Raw genomic sequence first — 21,559 nt, 5'->3', positions numbered from 1 at the left:
AGTCCGAGAGGCTGCATCAGGAATTTTTGGAGTCTGTGGGGAGGGTGTGGACCCCAGCCTGGGGGTTTAAGGGAGAAGGTGCCCTTGAAGAGTGACTGAAAGTCAGTGGGGCACATGAAGGCCAAAGGACTTACTTATCTGTGAGCGGACAGGACTTACTGGTCCGTTTAAGGCGCACTTAACGCTAAGGGACCACAAAAGGGGAGGAGGTGTATATCTGAACTGGCCGAAATTTTATGAATATTTTAGATCGGTTTTCTTCTTGGGCTGACGTTGATCTGACTGGCCCGCTCAGATCCCACCTGCCTGGGTTAAACCCCTCCTGTTGGCTCCGTGGGAATCATCCCAACCGGCTGTTAGGACAACACATGGGGTATCTCTGGAGTTTCAGCCACTTGCATCCTTAAGCCGGGAGCTTTCCCCTGAGATAGGGACCCTTGGTGTCCCTGCGTCCGGTCTCACCCTCTCCAATCCATCCTCCTCACCTCAGCCAAGGTGAACTTTCTAGAAGCATTTCTCTGCTTCCAATCCTTCAAAGGCATTTGGTGACCCTAAGAACAAAATCCAAACTCCGAAGAGCAGTGTTCAAGCCCGGCCCATCCTCTGCACCGGTCCTCTGCACGGCCCCTCCTGTCTGAACGCTTCTTCGGCGGTTGCCTCCCTCTGTTTGGGCCTCACCTATGTGATTAGTTCTTCTTCTTCTTCTTTTTTAAGTTTAATTTTTATTTTATATTAGAGTATAGTTGATTTACAATGTGGTGTTAATTTCAGGTGTGCAGCAAAGTGATTCAGTTATACGTATACCCATTCTTTTTCAGATTCTTTTCCTGCACAGGTTCTTACAGAATGTTGAGCAGAGTTCCCTGTGCTGTACAGTAGGTCCTTGTTGGTTATCTGTCGCGTTGACACGTATAGTGATTAGTTCTTCCTGATGCACTTTCCACTACTCCTGTTTTAGTTTCTACTCACCATCCGGTTCCTAATTCCACATGAGGACCTCAGGAACCCTTTCTTGGATGCCTCAGGTCTACCTTTGCTGCTCTCCATGGTGACTGCTTAACCACCCGTGCTGGGTTCAATAGCGTCACCCCCAGATTCATGTCTACGCAGAGCCTCAGAACATGACCTTATTTGGAAACAGGGTCCTTGCAAATGTCATTAGTTAAAGACCTCTGTGATATCCACTTGATTTAGAGTGGTCCTAAATCCAATGACCGGTGTCCTTGTAAAAAGAGGAGGGGACATAGAGGGACATGCAGCAGAGAAGGTGACGTGAAGATGGGGGCAGAGGATGGGGTGATGTGCCTGCAAGCCAAAGACACCACCAGGAGCTGGAGGGAGGCCTGGAACGGACTCTTCCTCTGAGCCTCCGGAAGGAACCAACCCTGCTGCCATCTTGGTTTCAGACTTCTCGCCTCCTGAATTGTGAGAGAATACATTTCTATCATTGTAAGCCACCAGCTTCTGGTAGTTTGTTATGGCAGCCACAGGAAATTATACACTGCCCTTCTAGCTCTGGGCTTCAGGAAGAAAAATGCCTTGTCTCTTCTTCCACGCTTGTATTCCTAACACGGTGCCCGGCACCTCGTGGGCCATTCAGAAGTATTTGTTCATCAGTAAATGGGCTGCAGGAGTTCAGGGTGCTTTGAAATGTCACCCCAAATTTTGCATGTCAGATTTTTTTTTTTCTCCCTCGGGTTGAGAGTTAATGCAGAGCATTTAACAGATCCTCAAAGGGAACTGGGTTGCCAAGTGCTTAAGAACTTCTGCTTTTCGTGTCGAGGGTTTGTGGGGAAATATCTGGCCCATTATTTAAACCGAGATTTGTGAGCCTCGGGGTTCTTCTTGTGAGCTGTCCCCACCAGCACGCTGTCAGCCTGAGTGGAAGGGGCATCTCGGGGACCAGAGGCAAATACAGTTGGGTGGGCTCTGCTACTTTTTCCTCCCTTGGATGAAAATATTCTCTCCATCGGAGCCTTGTGACAGTGGCCAGGCAGACAGCCCTCTGGCCCAAGGTTGACGGCTTTTCACTCTGTGCTTTGTTGACAGGAAAGCAAGCTTCCTGTGAGGCCAGGGATTGATTCATCACGGGCTTTTCGCTGCCTACTCACCACCAGTGGGGAACCATGACTTTCAGAAAGAATGCTTATTGCCAAACAGGGGCTAAGGGTGACTTGAGAAACTACCTTTTCTATTGTCTCCCTTTTATTAGTGTGCTCGGCTGCCGCAGCAAATTACTACAGATTAGGTGGCCTGTGTGAAAAAGAATGAAATATTGGGACTTCCCTAGCGGTCCAGTGGTTAAGATTCCGCGCTCCCACTGCAGGGGGTGCGGGTTCGATCCCTTGTCGGGGAACTAAGATCCCACATGCTGCACATGTGGGATCTTAGTTCCCACGTGTGGGAAAAAAAAAAAAGAATGAAATAGTGCCATTTGCAGCAACATGGATGGACCTAGAGATGATCATACTAAGTGAAGTGAGTCAGACAGAGAAAGACAAACACCATACGATATCGCTTATATGTGGAATCTAAAATATGACACAAATGAACTTATGAACAGACTCACAGACGTAGAGAACAGACTTGTGGTTGCCCAGGGGGAGGGGAGGTGGGGGAGGGATGGATTTGGAGTTGGGATGAGCAGATGCAAACTATTATATATAGGATGGATAGACAGCAAGGTCCTACTGTAGAGCACAGGGAACTGTATTCCTGGGATAAACCATGATGGAAAAGAATATGAAAAAGAATATATATATGTATAACTGAATCATTTTGCTGTACACCTGAAACTAGCACAACATAGTCAATCAACTAGACTTATAAGAAAAATTAGTGGCCTCAAATAGGCCACTAGTCATATTTATCCTCTCAGAGTTGAGAGGCGGGAAGTGCTAAATCGAGGCACGGGCGGGGCTGGTCCTGCTGGAGGCTCCGGAGGGGAGTCGTTCCAGGCGTCTCTCCTGTTTCTGGTGACTCTGCCAGCAGCCCTTGGTTTGCAGCCTCAGCCCTGCACCGTCCACCTCCACAGTTCACGTACCTCCCTGCGTGTGTGTCTAAACCTCCCTCTTCTTGTAAGGACACCAGTCATTGGCGTTAAGGCCCATCTTAATCCAGTATGACCTCATCTCAACTTGATTACGTCTGAAAAGACCCTATTTCCAAATAAAGTCACGTTCACAGGTTCTGGAATGACATGAAATCTGGGGGGACACGACTCAACCCAGAGACATTACTGCTACACATATAATTTGTACTACACCCATAATACTATAATTAGCCATTCTACTACACATATCTGTGCCTCTGCTCCTAACGTAGTCTGAAACGCAGCACCTACTCATGGATGCTTGTTGCCTTGAAGATTAAGCATCCTGCCTAAGAGGGCAGGCTCTGGTGCCGCATGGCTTGGGCTCTACTATTTCCACCTGTATGGCCCGGGACGGGCCACCTCATTCCTCGGAGGTTTGCTTTCATCTTCTCCAGGGGGGCAATGGCAGCACCCACCTCATAGGATGTTGTGAGGGTTAAATGAAGAATTAGCCATGTAAGCATTAGCACAGAGCCTGGCACACCATAGACGCAGATAAATGTTAGCTATGGTTATTTTTGTTATTGTTATGAGAAAGCAATATCCATCTGAATTGTCAGTGTGAATTTGCTACTCTGCCTACGGAAGGGTCTAAGTGATATAACTCATGGAAGGAGGAACGGGGTCCAGGGACAAACCCCAGTAAACCTCTACGTGGCCCGTGCACGCCTGGCCAACAGCTGTATTTGAACCAACCCAACAGCTGTGACAGTAACTAAGCCTTACCAGTGCTTGCAAGGCACCAGGCTCCGGGCATCGCCCCGTTCAATTCGTGCTACCACCTGATGCTTCTCTTCTTTCACAGATGAGGAAATCAAGGTGTGACTCGCCCAGAGTTAGCGAGTGGCTGAATCAACGTGCTCTCACTCTAGAGCCTTATCGTTAAGGGCTGGGAAGTAGAGGTGAATTTGCCAAGAGTGTCCTTCAAGGCCTGGGCTGGCTTTGCCACGAAGAGGGAAGGAGGCGCAGATTAGAGTCTCGATAGTTCTCGTCCCTCTGGAGCTGACAGAGGACCTCTGTGCCGTGAAGGTGGAAGAGGCAACCGAGAGATGTGGTTGAGGTGTCAGTCATCGATGCAGCTGTTGGACAGGAGGCTCCACCGGCCGAGAATGTGTGGTTGCCAAGGCTGCAGACGCCTGCGATCTCCCCCGTGCTGGCTCTGGCTGCATCTCCAAGCCCCTCCCCACGTTCCGTCTGCCTCATGGCCTTTGCACTGGCTGTTCCTTCCCTCTTCCTGGCAAGCTCTCCCCTCAGGCTCTGAGTGGCCGGTCAGTCTCGGCTCCAATGTCACATCCTAGAGGAGGCCTCTCTGACCTCCCTAACCCTTCACCAAGCGTGTCTCTCACTTTTTCTCCTGATTTGTTTCCATGACCCGTATCACCGCCAACATGATCTTTGTTTACTTCTTTATTGCCTGTCTCTCATCCTGGAATGTCAGCTCCCTGGAGGAGCTGTCTAATCTATCTTGTTCATGGCTCCAGTGCTTAAAACAATGCCTGGAGCATGGTAGCTGCTCAACAAAATCTGTGTGCCTGGGTTCGGACTTCTGGACAGGCAGAGGCAAGTTAACCGCAGCGGGACTTGGAACCAGGCTGCCTGACTCTGTCACTTACTAACTCTGGGACACCAGGCTCATGAGTAAACTTTGCCGGGCCTCAGTCTGACCATCTCTAAGATGGGACAGTAGTGGCATCATCGTGGGTCATTTTGAGGAGGAAATGGGTTAAGTCATGTAAGACAGCAGCAGGTCCCTGGTAGGCGTGAGCTCTTGTGTTTCCCCTGAACCTCTGGCTCTGCTGCCCTGCTCTCCTCCCATCCCCCTCCCTTGGCTGGAGGGTCAAGCATGTTGGCTCAGCTTTTGTTCCAGAAGCTCCTCCCTCTGTCTGTGCTGGACCCTCATCCTTCCCCAAGCTGGGCCTCAGTGAGACTCAGCTGTCCTCTCGGAATTTGCTCGATTCTGCTCATTCCTCCACCAAGTCCCCAAGTCACTTTTCTTCCTTCCTCCCTTCTTCCCTTCCTTCCTTCCTGCCACGTGGCATGTGGGATCTTAGTTCCCGGACCAGGGATTGAACCCGGGGTCCCAGCAGTGAGAGCGCCGAGTCCTAACCACTGGACCACCAGGGAAGTCCCCATTCGTGTTTTTTTCCATCTGACTATGGTCGATGCAATTTGCCAATTTTGTGGTCAGAAGAGGCACCATTCACAACATAATTACGATGTCATCATGGTTGCAAGAAAAAGGAATCCTTGGGGAAAGAAAAGCAAAATTTGGGACTTCCTGGGCGGTCCTGTGGTTAGGACTCTGAGCTCTCACTGCTGGGGCCCCGGGTTCAATCCCTGATCCGGGAACTAAGATCCCACAAGGTGCATGGTGCGGCCGGGGGAAAAAGAAGCAGCAACATTTTCAGAGCCTTGATTTTGGTGTCCCTTTTCAGACTTCCTAAACTCCAGTTCCATGGAGATAAAATAGGGATTGCGGCCTAAGACCCCATGGCCTTGAACTCATTTCCAGCAGCTCAGATCAAAGAGCGTCCACATCACATATCACGTGGGGGAAGCTGGGGCCCAGAGAGACATGCAGTGTTTTTACTATTACAGTCACAGCTCTCTGACACGCGGTGCGGGTTATCCAGCTTGCAGTTTATGTTGATGATAAACAACTTTTTTCTTGACCAGCATTTTTCGGGATCCACTTTATTGAGGTCTAGTTTACATATGATCAAATGCCCCCACTTTATTTTCTTTTAGAAATAAATCTTTTTATTTTTGGCTGCGTTGGGTCTTAGTTGTGGCACGTGGGATCTTTGTTGCGACATGCGGGATCTTTCATTGTGGTGCTCGGGCTCTTCACTGCGGCGTTCGGGCTTCTCTGTAGTCGAAGCGGGTGGGCTCGGTAGTTGTGGCACGGGCTTCATTGCCCCGCAGCATGTGGGATCTTAGTTCCCCGACCAGGGATCGAACCCGCGTCCCCTGCATTGCAAGGCGGATTCTTAACTACCGGACCACTGGGGAAGTCCCAAATGGCCCCATTTTAGAAGTACATTTTGGTGAGGTTTTTTTTTTTTCTTTTTAATTTATTTTTTATTGAAGTATAGTTGATTTACAATGTCGTGCTAATTTCTGCTGTACAGCAAAGTGATTCACTTATACATATACAGACATCCTTTTTCATGCTCTTTTCCATTATGGCTTATCACAGCATACTGAATATAGTTCCCTGTGCTCTACAGTAGGACCTTGTTGTTTCTCCATCCTGTATATAATAGTTTGCACCAGCTAATCCCAAACTCCCAATCCATCCCTCCCCCATCACCCCCCAGCCCCCCGCCTTGGCAACCACCAGCCTATTCTCTATGTCCCTGATTCTGTTTCTGTTTCATAGATATGTTCATTTGCGTCATATTTTAGGTTCCATGTATAAGTGACATCATATGGTGTTTGTCTTTCTCTTTCTGACTTCACTTAGTATGATAATCTCTAGTTGCATCCATGTTGCTGCAAATGGCATTATGTCGTTCTGTTTTTTGGCTGAGCGGTACTCCATTGTATACGTGTACCACATCTTCTTTATCCATTCGTCTGTCGATGGACATTTAGGTTGTTTCCATGTCTTGTATTGTCAATAGAGCTGCAGTGAGCACTGGGGTACACGTGTCTTTTTGAATTATGGTTTTCTCTGGATATATGCCCAGGAGTGGGATTGCTGGATCATATGGTAGTTCTATTTTTAGTTTTCTGAGGAACCTTCATACTGTTTTCCATAGTGGCTGCACCAACTTACATTCCCACCAAGAGAACGGTAAACAATTTATTTGTGAAAAACATGGAAGCTGCCGCATCTCTTTCTCAGGAGGCATCGCTGTTTGGGGCTCCCTATGTCCAGAGATGGCCCACATGTGCACTGCGGGGCAGCAAGGCCTCCTGCCCTTGTCAGTAGGTTCAACAGCCAGCATGTCTTGCCTTTGACACTGTGGGCTCCCGTTTTGCCAGGGTCCCGTGCAGATCTGAGCTGGGCAGTGCTGTTGAACATTTGCAAGTTTAAAAATGATATGATAACCAGAAGAAAATCGAAATGTTGGAATTTCAGTGAAAATGCCAGGGACTTCGTAATCCACTAAAACCTAAACTTTTCAAGCACTTAGAAAACTTGCATCACAATAGGGGTTAGAGGAGTGAATTGCTCATACTTTTAAAAAGAGAAAAGGACAAATACCTTTCACGGGCATCTCAGCCAGCATTTCAAGTGGTCTGAACAATGTTTAAATCTCTGCGAGAACCCAGTGGATGAGCTTGATAATACAGCACTAGTTTGGGTCTTGCCCACAGAGCATCCAGGGAAAGGCTGGTGCTAGTTTTGAAATAGGAGGGAAGTGGGTAGGGCAAAACCTTTGAAAGAATGACATAGTCCGAGGACAGGACATAAACTGATTAGAACCAAATGGGTCCAAGATGGCAGACAAGTCGACTTCCACTAGACCTTGAGCCTCAGTATACACTCACTGTAACACATCAGCACGCTAAATGACACCCCCCCCCCGCAGGTGCCATGACAGTTCCAAGGCTGACCATAAAGGTCAAAAAGTGGGCAGTGGCCCAATTCCTGGAAATCCCCACCCCTTCCCCAAAATAGCTGGAATTCTCCTCCCTCTCATTAGCCTATGAAATTACCCAGCCCTATAAAACCTGACAACCCCATACCCTGGGGCCACTCTTGCCTTCTGAGATGGCCCACACTCTGTCTTTGGAGTGTGTTTCTCCCTAAATAAACCCACTTCTTACTTCTTACCTTGTCTCTCACTGAATTCGTTCTGCGATGAGACATCCAGAGCCTGAGCTTCATTAAGTCCTGAGACCAGGTGTGTGATCTCAGTTAAAAGAACGTGGGTCCAAGCCCCAATGTAAGCTGCCTGGTTTCAGTTTCACCTGTGATGAGCAAGCAACATATTTCTTGAAAATTCTTGGGTTGAGAAGTAACTTGAATAAGTCTCCTGGCTGGGTGACTGGATTCAAGCAATGACTTAGGCTGCCCGGACCGGGGTTTGAGGACCTGAGGGGTTATGAGCCATAGGTGTCTTGGAGGGAAGAGGATGACCAGTGACAGTGAGACAGCAGTGACCCCACCAGCTAAGCCCAGATACTGTCCACTCACTTAAATTGTCTGCCAGCCTGGCTCAGAAATGAAGTTGGCAGTGTATCGTTTCTTTTTTAATTTTATTTTTCTTTTTCCTTCCAGTATTATTGAGATACAGCACTGTATACGTTTAAGGCATACAGCGCAATGATTTGACTTACACACATCATGAAATGACCACAGTAAGTTTAGTGAACATCCAGCATCTCACAGAGATACAACATTAAAAAAATAGAAAAACATTTGTTTCTTTGTGACGAGAACTCAGGATTTTACTCTCTCAAAATACATAACGTATATGACGCACAGCAGTGTTAATTATATTGATCACGTTGTACGTTATATTCCTGGCACTTATTTATCTTGTAGCTGGAATTTTGTGCCTTTTGACCCCCTCATTCAATCTTTGGCACACACTCCCTCCACCCTGTAACCACAAATCTGATCTCTTTTCTCTGAGTTTGTTTTCGAAGTACAATTGTTACCGAATGCAAGTTTGTGTGCCCGATGCCCAGTGAGGCCAAACCAACCAAAAAGTTCATACGCCTGAAACACAGAGAGGCCAAACCAACGGAAAAGTCAGAGTTTGGAGCAGAAAAAGGTTTGTTGCAGGGCCAAGCAAGGAGAACGGGTGGCTCGTGCTCAAAAAACCCAAATTCCCTGATGGTTCTGGGGGAGAAGTTTTCATAGGCAAAATTCGGGATGAGGGCTGCAGGGTGTGTGGCTTTCTTCTGATTGGTTGGTGTTGAGGTAACAGGGCAGGGCTCCAGGGATCTGGTGCTCAGCCTGAAGTTGGCTGGGTGGGGGAGTTCCTACAGAAGAGCTCAAAGATATATTGTTATGTGTATCCTTTGAGGGGGAACCAGGACCTGCCCCAAGGCTGCACTACAGTTTCTTGACTGCCCCTCCCTTGCTTCTGCATCCCCTCCCTTCCCTGATTAACAGCTATTTGAATCTGACCTTTGGAACTCAGGGAAGGTCAAGGAGGCTGGATGAAGCCTATTTCCTACAAACAAGATATGGGGGACACGGAAAGGCTTTTGTGCCCAGGAGTGCCCCACAGGTTCCTGCTTGTTTTCGTAATTCACCTACAAGGCTACGTTATTTCCTGGTGCACAGCACAGCGATTTGCTCTTTCTATACGTATCAGAATGATCATCACGATAGAGTCTATTTGTCATCTGTCAGCACACAAAGGTGTCACATAGCTAGTGATTATTCCTCACCCTGTACTTTCATACCTGTGACTCATTTATTTTGTAACTGGAAGTTTGTCCCTCTTCATTTTCCTCACCCATTTCACTCATCCCCTCTCCCCTTGGGCAACAACCTGTTTGTTCTCTGTATCTATGACTCCATTTCCATTTTGTTATGCTTGTTCATTTGTTTTCCTTTTTACATTCCACATATAAGTAAAATCACACAGTGATTGTCTTTTTCTGTCTAACTGACTTCACTGAGTATAATATTGTCTAGGTCCATCCATGTTGCTGCAAATGGCGTTATTTCATTCTTTTTTACGGCTGAGTAATATTCCACGGTGTGTATATACCACATCTTCTTTATCCATTCATCTGTCGATGGACACTCAGATTGCTTCCATACCTTGGCTATTGTAAATAGTGCTGCAATGAACGTGGGGTGAAGGTGACAGTATATTGTACATACGTTTCCTTCTGTAAATTGATGTGTGATCTGTTAACTGTGTACCTGGATTTCTCTTCCTCCCTGCTTCACGCCTTCTCTGCCCTCATTTTAATTTTGAGTCAAGTCCCTGCAGCACTGAGAGTTCTAGGCAGTGGCTGAGCTTGGAATCAGAGATCGGTGTCCACCCCGGTAGGTCAGAGGCTCCAGGCGCTCGAGGCGGTTTCTGTAAAGGACCCCGGTGAGGAAGGAAGCGGGCTGTCAGTGCACTCAAAAGCCGGGTGTGACTTCTTTTTTCAGAATTGACTTTTTGCAGAAATTCACGTACTATGTTACCTCTCAGGACTTTATCAGCCGTTCTGCCGCCTTTGGGATTTTGCAGGAGCCGGGCTGGCGCTGGAAACTGCAGGGGAGTGAGGTCTGGTAGACGCCCCGAGGGCGAGGGCAGAAAGAACTTTCTGAAAGACCCTCCCCCCACCATGTCATCCCCTTACAGCTTTGTCCGCCCCACCCCCGACCCCGTACAGTAATTCAGGTTTGGGGTGCAGGACCCTCACCGGGGAGAAATCCTCTTGTCTGTGATCCTCACCTCTGAGCTGTTTGCTCTGGGACGTCCTGTCCTGTCTTCCCCTTGTAAACGCTCAGCATCACGGGACGGGCAGTTTTGCCTCTTGGTTCTTGGGTGAGTAGGTCAAATAGACATAAAAGTCACGTGATGCCCACCTATCCACTGGGGCAAGGTGAAGACCGTGGGCTTTATCTTCGTGTAGCAGACGGGGACGTGCAGGAATGTGATGATCTAGGTCACAGCCGATCTCAGAGAAGAGGAGCTGAGATATTCGCCAGTGAGACCTTGGCGCCAGCCTGCTTCGCAAGTGTCGGTGCAGAATGGCCTGTCCAGTGGCTGCCATTTGTTCTGTCTTTAAGCCTCCTAACTACAGTCATTCAACAACAGATCTCTACTAAGGGCAGGTCATGAGTCACACTGGGAGACCTCAGCCAGCTCTGCCCTTAAGAGGGTTACACCCTGGTGGCAGATAAAAAGACAGGAAAGCCATCCTTTGGAAGGCAGAGCAGGAACTCCTGACGTCTCTCCCACCCCTGGGGCTTTTATAAGCTGAGTTGGACGTAATTGAATTGACATTCAGGGGGACAGAATTAGCACATTACGAACACATCGGTCACAGGCGCAAACGAGAAAGGTCCGTGCTGGGCTTCTCACCTTTTGGGCGATAAAGCTCGCAGCAAGAAGCATGTGAAAGATGGTGCTGTGGGACCATAGGAAAGAAAGGCCGCTTCTCCAGAGGGAAGCCGGGAGGGACTTCATAAAGCTTATTGGTTAGGACCTGAACGCTGAGCCCTTAAGGATGAGTAGGAATTAGCCAGAAGGGGGACGAGAGAGTCTTGTAGGCAGAGGGAAAAGAAGGGGCAAAGACCCAGCATTGAAAGGTGCCCATTCACTCCACAAATATTCCTAGAGGGACTCCACCCCGCAGGCACTGTCCTAGGTGCTGTGGATGCATCCAAACAATAAACAACCCTCGCTCTGCGGGGTCTGGCTGGCATTCCAGTGGGAGAGGACGGCTGGGATAGGGCATTTTAAGGCTGGACCCGTGCACTGAGCAGCTGGCGAAGGGCATCCTGTGTGTCCTCAGACATTCGGGGGCCCTGAGCGCTGAATTCATCGACTGCATTTGGGATGGACTGCGCCACTCGCTAGGTGAGGCCCATGCTGGTGGCTGGAAGGGCTCAGCTCAGGGTTGTGGCAGTGGGCAGAAGTGTCCCATCTAGGAGGCCCCGAGATGCCTGTGTGTCCATCTCGTTGTCACATATCTTGTTGGTGTCCTTCCTTGAGAGTGAATGCACACATGTCCACTGCAAGAGTGTGGAAAGGAAAGGGGAGACTTGCCAAGGTTTATACCAAGCTCGGCTGGCAGGAACACTTTTATTGAAAAGAACAAGAGTAGGAGTGGATGGATGGATGGATGAATGGATGGATGAATGAGTGAATGAGTCAGCAAATCACACCAAGTTGGCTATTTGCTGCCACATTTTCTTTCAGTTTTTTTTGTTTGTGTGTGTGTGTGTGTTTTTTTTTTTGCGGTATGCGGGCCTCTCACTGTTGTGGCCTCTCCCGTAGCGGAGCACAGGCTCTGGACGCGCAGGCTCGGCGGCCATGGCTCACGGGCCCAGCCACTCCGTGGCATGTGGGATCTTCCCGGACTGGGGCACGAACCTGTGTCCCCTGCATCGGCAGGCGGACTCTCAACCACTGTGCCACCAGGGAAGCCTGTTTGTGTTTTTTTTTTTTTTTCGTTCTTTTTGGCCGTGCAGCTTGTGGGATCCTAGTTCCCCAACCAGGAATCGAACCCGGGCCCCCTGCAGTGGAAGCGTGGAGTTCCAACCACTGGACCACCAGGGAGGTCCCTGCTTGCAGTTTCAAAGGGCCTTCCTATTGGTTGTCTCAATGGTCTCACTTAACATCCTTCCCATTTAGCAGAAGGCAACGTGGAGGCTGAGCTGAGCTGGTCCGTCTAAGTCCTACTCCAGCCTTTTCCAGGTCTCACTACCCACCTGTGTCGCTCTGCATGCAAAGGCCTCAGCAGATCATTTTAAAACCCATTTCCACCTCCAAGCCTTTAAATTATGAATGGAGCACAGACAGCTTTTATTCCAGTCACATAGCAATTTAGAGAGTGGCCACAGCAGGCCTCATCCTTTGTTTTAAATTCCTTATAAATGAAGGCTGGACACGCTTCAATCCGCGACGTTGTATCTCTCTGGGGCTTTCGGGGCGGCGTTTCCTGCGCTTACGTTCCCGGATTCTAATATGCGTAATGGATGCAATGGCGAGTTGCTTTGGTTTCTGTCTGGCTGTGTCTTAATTTGCGTTGATTTTCCTGTTCATGGGCTGCTGTAATGTCTGGCTCTGTATTTCTAGCTTCGCTTTACAATGTCGTTTCAGACTTTAATTAGGACCCCTGTTGGTGAACTGGTCTGAGCCTACCCAGATAGATTTGGGTAAAAACAAAGGAAGCTTTCCAAAGAGCAAGACCATTTTATTGCTTATTAATTAGTCCCTGCCCAATGCAGGGAGGGGCTGGGAAGGGGGGAGGGTGACACGGAGGTCAGTGCATCGAGCTGTGTGGGGTGTCGGTCGGTATTTTGGAGAAGGAGGTACAGCCAGGGCTCTCTAAAGACTTGGAAACAAAGGACATAAGATTGTCCCTGAGAGTTAAGCTCTAAACTTTAACACACAGTGGGGAAGGAACTGAGCCCTAAAAGCATCAGCTTAAGCGATTATGTGGAAAGTGGACTAATGTGTTTTTTCCAACCAAATGACAGGGGCCTCTCTCTTCACGTTTTGTTGGTTCATTCACCAGATTTTGCTGGGGCGGCCCTGTCCCACCAAAGCATTCTGTTTGCGGCCTGAGTTGCCCCTCGAAGCCCCATCCTCGTAGAACCTACAGTCTAGGGAGGAACTCAGAGTTACATCTTGCCATAGAAATATTCTATAGCTGTTCCAAAAGGATGGCATTAACATGTTCAAGGAGAGACCATGCTTAGCACAGGCGGTAAAAACAGGCAAGCATGACGGTACCCAAGAAAGGTATTTTTGGCACTGCCCAGGTGTATCAGTCAGCTCGGGCTGCTGTAACAAATACAGCAGTCTGGGTGACTTAAACAACAGACATTTATTTCTCACAGTTCCGGAAGCTGGGAAGTCCAAGATCAGGGTGCCAGCTGGATCAGGTTCTGCTGAAGGCCCTCTTGCTGGCTGGCAGAGGGCCATCTTCTCCCTCCATCCTCACGTGGCAGATAGAAAGCTCTGGTCTCTCTTCCTTTTCTTATAAGGATACTAATCTCATCATGGGGGCTCCAACCCTCAGGACTTCATATAAAGGGAATCACCTCCCCAAGGCCCCACCTCCAGATACCGTGATACTGGGCAGAAGGGCTTCCACATATGTATTTTTTGGAGGACACAAGCGTTCGGTCAGTAGCACCAGGCAAGAAGAAGCCGTGGTCACAGCCTTTGAGCATCCCAGACCCACTGGCAAAGGCCAATCCGCAGTGAACAGAAGTCCCCTAAGCTTAGCAAACAAAACCTTTTCCTATGACCCATTTGAACTCCCTTTGTGTTCATTAACGCCACACTCCCCAAGGCAGACTTTGGATTCTGATTTCGTGTGCAGGAAGAAGACACACTGACCTTGCTGATGCTCTGGTTCCTCTGTCTGCCCTTGGACGTCATCTGGGAAGCAGGCATTCCGGTGTCCCGCACGAGCTCACGTGGCTTGCGTAGATGTGAGTCAGGCTGTCAGGGCTGGCACCAGCAAGAATGAGTCTCAGAACTGTCCCAGCCCAAGACCAGTGACTAGTTTTAAGGTAGTTCCTTCTGTGGACCAGCCCGGCTGCAGCCAGCCTTCTCCCAGATGGAAAGGGACCTGGGAAGAACATGGTACGTGGGGCGGGCTGGCCTGGGTTCAAGTTCTGGCGCTGTCATTTCCTACGTGTAGGGGTCCACGGTCTTTGACACTGAACAGGGATCGGACAGAGTGAGATGCGTGTTCATGCCGGCTGCGTGGTCTCGGGAAAGCTTCTTACATCCTCTGCTTTACCCTCCTGATCTGTAAAACGGAATTCTGATGACTTGAAATGACATCTGTAATATGATTAGGGTGGTAGCCACGTGATAAGTGGTAGCTATTTTTAGTATCCTAAGACAAACACACATAAAGTTAAGGGATATTTATACTGTATTTATTTATTTTTTAATTGAAGTATAGATGAGTTACAATCACTTATACGTGGAATCTAAAATAGGGCATAAATGAACCTATCTACAAAACAGAAACAGACTCACAGACGTAGAGAACAGACTGGATATTTATACTTCGTATATATCTATAGGTCTCAGCTTACACGTGACTTGTTTGAGGAGCACGTTATTCCCAGAGGCCTCTCACATTCTGGGGTCACCCACCTCTGACTCTGAACCATGTGCAGCTTGAGGGCAGAGACTGACCTTGTTCTGTTACCTGTTGCGTTCCAGGCCCCTATCCTGTTTCAGCTACAGTGAGATATAGCCAGGAGGCTGGTTGTAAACAACAGAAGCGCAGCTCTACCAGCCTAAGCGCAAAAGGGGCACAGCTTTGGCTCATGGACTAAACTCTGGAGAGACTCGGTCTTCTGTCTGGCCTTCTGAGCCCGTTGACCCATTCTTTCAGGCTCCTGGTTAGGGTGAGAGGTGAGGCCCTTGCCCTTCTGGGATTATATCATTTTAGCTTGAGATTTGAGGCGGGGGAGAAAAAGCTATTCCTCTCTGCCTGGTTCAGAAAATGCCAGTTTTGGATTATTCTGAATAGCCCTGCTCAGGTCGTGGGCCCGATCATTGAGGAGAGGGCTGTGCTTTTGTGATGGGCCCACGTCGGGGTGTGTGGATGTGAGGGCAGGGGCTGCGTCAGCAGCCCCACGGAAACCCCTTTAGTCGGCGCCCGGATACTGTCAGATGAGTGTCTACATTCAGGCTGCCAGGAGGGTTCAGGAGCTCCAGAGGTCAGAGTCAAGAGCCATCCTTCTGGGGAATAAGGGAAGACTTTGTGACAATGGGAGGCTTTGAAGGTTAGGTAGGGATTGGGAGGGGCGGGAAGAGAGGCCGGGCCTGCAGGCTGAGATACAGCCAAGTCGGGACATCGGGCTGGCGAGCTGCACGTGGGGTGCGGGACGGCAGGGAGGGGATGGGAAGCGTTCCAGGAAGAAGAGTCCTGTCGGGCTGAACTTCGGGGATTTGTAGGCTGGTGTGTTCGTTTCCAGGAGCTGCCGTGACCGAGCACCACAAACGGAGGGGCTTAAAACAACAGAAATGTGTTCTGTCACACGGTTCTGGAGGCTGGCAGTTAAAGGTCAAGGTGCTGGCTGAGTCACGCTCCCTCTGAGGCTCTAGAAGAAGCTCCTTCCCTCTCCACCGCCTGGTAGCCCCAGGCATTCCGTCGCGTGTGGATCCAATGCTAGTCTTTGTCTCCTCAGTCACTTGGCCATCTGCCCTCCGAGAGACCTGCAGGTCTCCTGGCTGTGTCTCTCTCCTCTTTTCTTTTCTTTTTTTTTTAAATTTTATTGAAGTATAATATAGTGATTCAGTTATACATATATATATATAATATTCTTTTTCATATTCTTTTCCATTATGCTTTTTAAAATTATTTTATTTATTTATTTTTTAAATTTATTTTTGGCCGTGTTGGGTCTTCGTTGCTGCGCGCGGGCTTTCTCTAGTTGCGGCGAGCGGGGGCTACTCTTCATTGCTGTGCGTGGGCTTCTCATTGCAGTGGCTTCTCTTGTTGCGGAGCAGGGGCTCTAGGCATGCGGGCTCAGCAGCTGTGGCTCGTGGGCTCAGTAGTTGTGGCTTGCGGGCTCTAGAACGCAGGCTCAGTAGTTGTGGTGCACGGGCTTAGTTGCTCCGCGGCATGTGAGATCTTCCTGGACCAGGGATCGAACCTGTGTCCCCTGCATTGGCAGGCGGATTCTTAACCGCTGCGCCACCAGGGAAGTGCCCTCCATTACGGTTTGTCGCAGGATATTGAATATAGTTCCCTGTGCTCTACAGTAGGACCTTGTTTCTCTCCTCTTGTTTTAAGGACACCAGTTACATTGGGTTAAGGACTCACCCCACTCCAGTATAACCTTATCTTAGCTAATTACATCAGCAATGACCCTGTTTCTAAACAGGTCGCCTTCTGAGGTACGGGGGTTAGGATTTGAGCTTATCTTTTGGGGAGGACACAGTTCAACCCATAGCAGGCAGGCAGGCAGGCAGCAGTGGCTCAGGGGCTGGAGAGGGAGGTTGGACCTGTGCGTGGTGAGTTACCGTGGCCAAGCAGAAGGAATCACTGAAGACCGGAAGTCACTGAAGACCGGGAGCCGGGGGCCGGCATGACCCACCCGCGGGCAAACCCGGGCTGGAGAGAGTGTACCTGGCTTCTTGGAAGGTCGCTGAAGTGAGTCAGGTGCGGGGACAGCAGAGGGACTCAGAGGTGATGCCAGGTTGACTGGAGCGGGTGGACGCGGGCTCTCGCAGGGAGGATGCACGTTGGGGCCGGAGTGACCTGTGGTGTACGGATTTGCGGAGCAAATAGGATGCCCGAGTGGTCCCGACAGGAGCCAAGTGCCACCACCCCTAGGATCCCATCCGTTTATGCCTTGCACACTGCTCCCCTCTCACACCTGAAATGCGCTCTTTCTCCCCATTTAGCTATGATAACAATCACGCAGACTACGAGGAATTAAAAAATCTCCTCTGACCCCGGCGCGCCGCTAAAGGGCTTGATGCATATCGCGCCGTCAGGTCCCTCCGACGACCCGGTGAGGCCGCGGTTGTGCCCACTTTGCAGATGAGGGTACTGAGACCTGGCTGGAGTTACCGTCTTGTCTCACACTGGAGGGAGCCGGGGCCGGAGATGAACCCACGCCGGTTTGCCCGCACTTCTATCCCTCCTGCCGCTCCACCACCCATACCTCACTCACTGTGTCTCTCTGGCCGGGCTCATCTTATTTTGTCTGGTTACCCACATAGGTCTTGACCCTCTGCTGAAGTGTAAGCCTCTGATGGAGAGGGCTGTGGTCCCCTCCCTGCCGTCCTTCCGCCAGGTATGGCTGGTGGAACTAAGACCAGCAGCTCAGAGTGAAGGGTTTGGGCTGAGCGGTGACGCGCGTGTGTATCTGTCGAGAGGCACAGACGGGTGAGGGCAGGAATGAATGTCCACTGGGAGCGTCTCAAAGTCTGGTTCCCGCAGGGAACCCGGCCGAGGAAGCCCCAAGATGGGAAGAGCCATCTCACTGGTGGAGTGCAGGACTCCAGCTGCCCAAATCAGAGAACCCGCCTTCCTGAGGTCGGGAACCAGCCCCCCGGGGCGGGGGCGGCGGTGGGAGCGGGCAGACACACCCAGGCTCTCGGGGACTCCGCTCTAGAGGGGCAGCCGGGCAGCGAGCAAGGAGACCAGTCCATGAGCAAGGTGAGGTCCGAGTGGAGAAAGGCTCAAGACAGGATAGAGCAGTGATGCAGTGGGGAGTGGTCAGGTCAGGAAAGCCCTCCCTGAGTAGGTGAAATGAGAGCTGAGACCCGGATGAAAAGAAGGGGCCCGTCATGCGGAGACCAGAACACAGCCTTCCAGACGGAGGGGACATGAAAAGGGCCTGAGGCAGGGACAAGCTCGGGGTGACCTAGGTAGAGCCGCTCTGGGTGGTGTGGCTGCTGGGGGGAACCGGGGTGGGAATAGGGATGATGATGCCTGGGTCCAGATCCCCTGGGCGTGGAGTTCCCACCTTTCCGCACACTGTCAGGATCCTTGCACCCCGTTCCAAGGAGCTCCACCCAGGCTGCTGGTGGTTGGAGGTGGCCAGCGTGGGACTCTAACAAGGATGCCTGGCGCCGCACCTGCAGGGCTCTCTCCGTTCTCTGCTCTAATGGGATTACTTCCCTGGGACTGTGCAGGGCACGGATGCCCAGGAACCTCCAGTTTCCCGGGGTCCCGCCTGGCTGCCCCTGGGGCTGGGAGGAGCTGGATCTCAGAAAACCTACTGGCTATCAATATTTGGCTGTATCTGTGTGCTCCATCCAGCTCCCTGCTTGAGAAGCTCTGCTGGAGAGCCTGTAGACCACGACCGTGACTTTGGGTTTACCTAAATTGCAATGAGGACTTATTTGTGGGTTTCCAGCCAGGAATAATGTTAGCTGGTAAACAGTTTTCAAGATGACTTTGGCCGCCCCATGGAAAACTGGGAGAGGAGGAACTGGGGGCAGCAAATGTAAATGGGGAGCAGGGCTGCCGCGTGCAGCTGGGCGGGTTGAGCGCTGCTCAGCCCCGCACCGCGGTGTGGATGGTGGGTTAACGCTCTGCTGTCGCCATCCTGAAATGCTTGGTAGGTTCTGAATCAGGGCCTTTGCATTTGCATTTTCCTCCGGGCCTGCAAACTGTGCAGCTGCTCCCACTGTTGTGGATAAACCCCCACAGAACTACACCTGCAAGCCAGAGTGAGTCCAGGGACAGTGGGTGCTCATGACTTAGAGAAGTGCCTGGATTCTAGGAGCTTGAGCGTTAGCTGTGAGAGTAATAAAAGTTGCCGGGTGTGTAGTAACGTAGTAGTAATCTAGTCATAGTAGTAGTCATTGTTATTATCTTAATTTATTTTTGGCTGCGTTGGGTCTTTGTTGCTGCACGCTGGCCTTCTCTCGTTGCGGCGAGCGGGGACCACTCTTCATTGCAGTGCACAGCCTTCTCATTGAGGTGGCTTCTATTGCTGTGGAGCACGGGCTCTATGGCACGTGGGCTTCAGTAGTTGTGGCGCACGGGCTTAGTTGCTCCGTGGCATGTAGGATCTTCCCGGACTAGGGCTCGAACCTGTGTCCCCTGCATTAGCAGGCGGATTCTTAACCACTGCGCCACCAGGGAAGTCCCAGTAGTCATTATTATAAGGAACATTTAGGAGTGTGATCTAGGAGGATGTTTGTGCTTTAATCTTGGGAGGAAAAGAACAGAAGAGGCTGGGTACAAATGAACGTTTTCTTGGGAGAAAAGTATGAACATTGAAGTGGAGCTCAGTTTGGGATTCCAAGGGTAGCGGTTGCCAGCTACATGCAACATCCAGAATCCTGGATTTTGCCCCAGGAATTGAACTCCCTGAGGCCCCAGTATGTGGGCAGCTGGGGATGCTGTGAGAGAAGCCGGTGCCTGGGAAATTACCCAGGGGACCAGCAACCGATGGACAGAAGGGAGGCTGCACGTGCTACTTCCAGCCCCAGGGGACGGAGGGACAGGAAGGAAGTGCTGGCAGGGGTGTGAAGCCAGAGTCGGGGGCCCTGGAGCTCCCCGAGGCTGGAGGGAGGCCTCGCCCAGCACCTGCAGACCCAGCATGAGCGTTGGAGCACCTCGCTCCCCTGCCCTCATTCTGTCAGATGGAGGCATCGCACGTCTGCTCGAAGAGCACAGCTTCAGGGCTGGGCCAGCGCTTTCAGACGGGCATCGCTGGGACCTCTCGGTGCGTGTCACCGCTCTGTGAATTCACCCATCCTCTGGGACTGAGGCCCAGGTCTCTTTAGCAGAGACTCACCATGTTGTACAAAAGCAAAGAGTACGGTGGCGTACCTCCACATGCGCTGGGTGCTGCCCACCTCGTGCTGGGCTGAGGACTGAATGGTCAGGAGAGGATGGTCCAGTGGGAGACAGATGCTGCTCTGGTGGTGAACTGCTGAGTGACAAACCATCCCCAAAGTCAGCAGCTCAAAACAACCACCATTTTATCACGTCTCATGATGCCGAGGGTCAGGAATTCAGGCATCTCTCGGTTGGGTGATTCTTTACCTTGTTGTGTTGACCAAGGCGGCTCTGGTGAAATTCAGCAGGCAGATGGCTGCGCTGGGAGGTCCAGGGTGGCCTCACGCACACGTGTGACGTTTAGACGCAGTGGCCTCAGCTGGGGTCATTGGCCGGAGCACCTACAGATGGCCTGTCCAGCTGGGCCGTGTTGGGGGAGTCGATTTCTCACCCAGCGGCTCACAGAGTGTTTTCAGGGAGGAGGTGGAAGCTACCAGTCTCGTGAGGGCTGAGCCCAGAAACTGGTGCAGTGTCACCTTCACATCCTCTGGGGCTCAAAGCACTCACAGCGTCAAGGGCGGGGAGACCTCAGGCCCTGCCTGTCACTGGGAGGCCTATCCACGGATTCGTGGCCATCTGGAAGCTGCCCCAAACAGGAAAACAAAGAATTAGAGTTCAGTGTTGTAAAGGAGATGCCAAAGGCTATATAATCACGTAGAGAAGAGGGGGCCTTGATTCCACGTGGCGGGGGGGAGGTGCAGATTGGGGGGTTGGGGGAGAGGCAGGGAGAGGCAGGGAGGGCGACCTGGGGGGGTAACATCTGAGTCTTTGAGCGGCGGGCGTCTTGAAGACGACTGGGACTGGTCAGTCAAGATAAGGTGGGACACTAGGGGAAGGGTTTGGGGAGTGGGGGAGGAGCATGGGCAAAGGCACAGCGGACAGGAGTAAGTGGGGGCTTGGGAGGATGTGAGGAAGCAGCTCAGGGCAGGAGGGGGGCAGCGGCTGAGCTCCGGGAAGCAGGCAGAGAGAGATTGTGTTTTCCAGTAAGAGACTGGTGTGATCCGACTCCCACTGTGGAAGGACATTTGCATCAGTATGGAGGATGGTTTCGGAGGTGGGGAAGAATGGGTGAAGGTGGTGACGACCTCTGGGTGTAAGTCATGAGATGCAATGCACAGCATGGGGACGAGCGTCGACAATGCTGTCTTGTGTATTTGAAAGTCGCTAAGAGAGGAGATCTTAAAAGTTCTCATCACGGGAAAAAAGTTTGTGACTGTGGGAGGTGACAGATGTTAACTAAACTTTACTGTGGTGATCATTTCATAATATGTACTTATATCAAATTATGATGTTGTACCCCTGAAACTAGTACAAGGTTATGTGTCAATTATATCTCACTAAAACCAGAAGGAAAAGAATAGAAACATTCTCCCGCATGGCCATAATCCTGAAAATGAGCGATAATCCCCTAATATCATTTTATATCCAGTTCATGTTAAATTTCCCTCCCTAATTAGCCCTCAGATGTGTTGCCAGCTCTTTTGAACTGGAATCCAGTAAGATTCATGTATTGCACTTTGTTCTATCTCTTTAGTCTTC

General features: G+C 50.6%; 1 protein-coding gene across 3 annotated transcripts in view; it reads left to right on the top strand.

Moving 5' to 3' along the window:
* ARSG (arylsulfatase G) overlaps window positions 1-21,559 on the top strand; it is a 123,371-nt gene that overhangs the window by 51,134 nt on the left and 50,678 nt on the right. The gene's annotated exons all lie outside the window — the stretch shown is intronic.

This window comes from Delphinapterus leucas, chromosome 19 (genome assembly GCF_059928025.1).
Source record: "Delphinapterus leucas isolate spDelLeu-1000000601 "Yukka" chromosome 19, BTC_Dleu_Yukka2, whole genome shotgun sequence".
NCBI lineage: Eukaryota > Metazoa > Chordata > Mammalia > Artiodactyla > Monodontidae > Delphinapterus > Delphinapterus leucas.
Note: the sequence above shows the minus strand (reverse complement) of the source record. Positions and strands in the feature narration are given on the sequence as shown.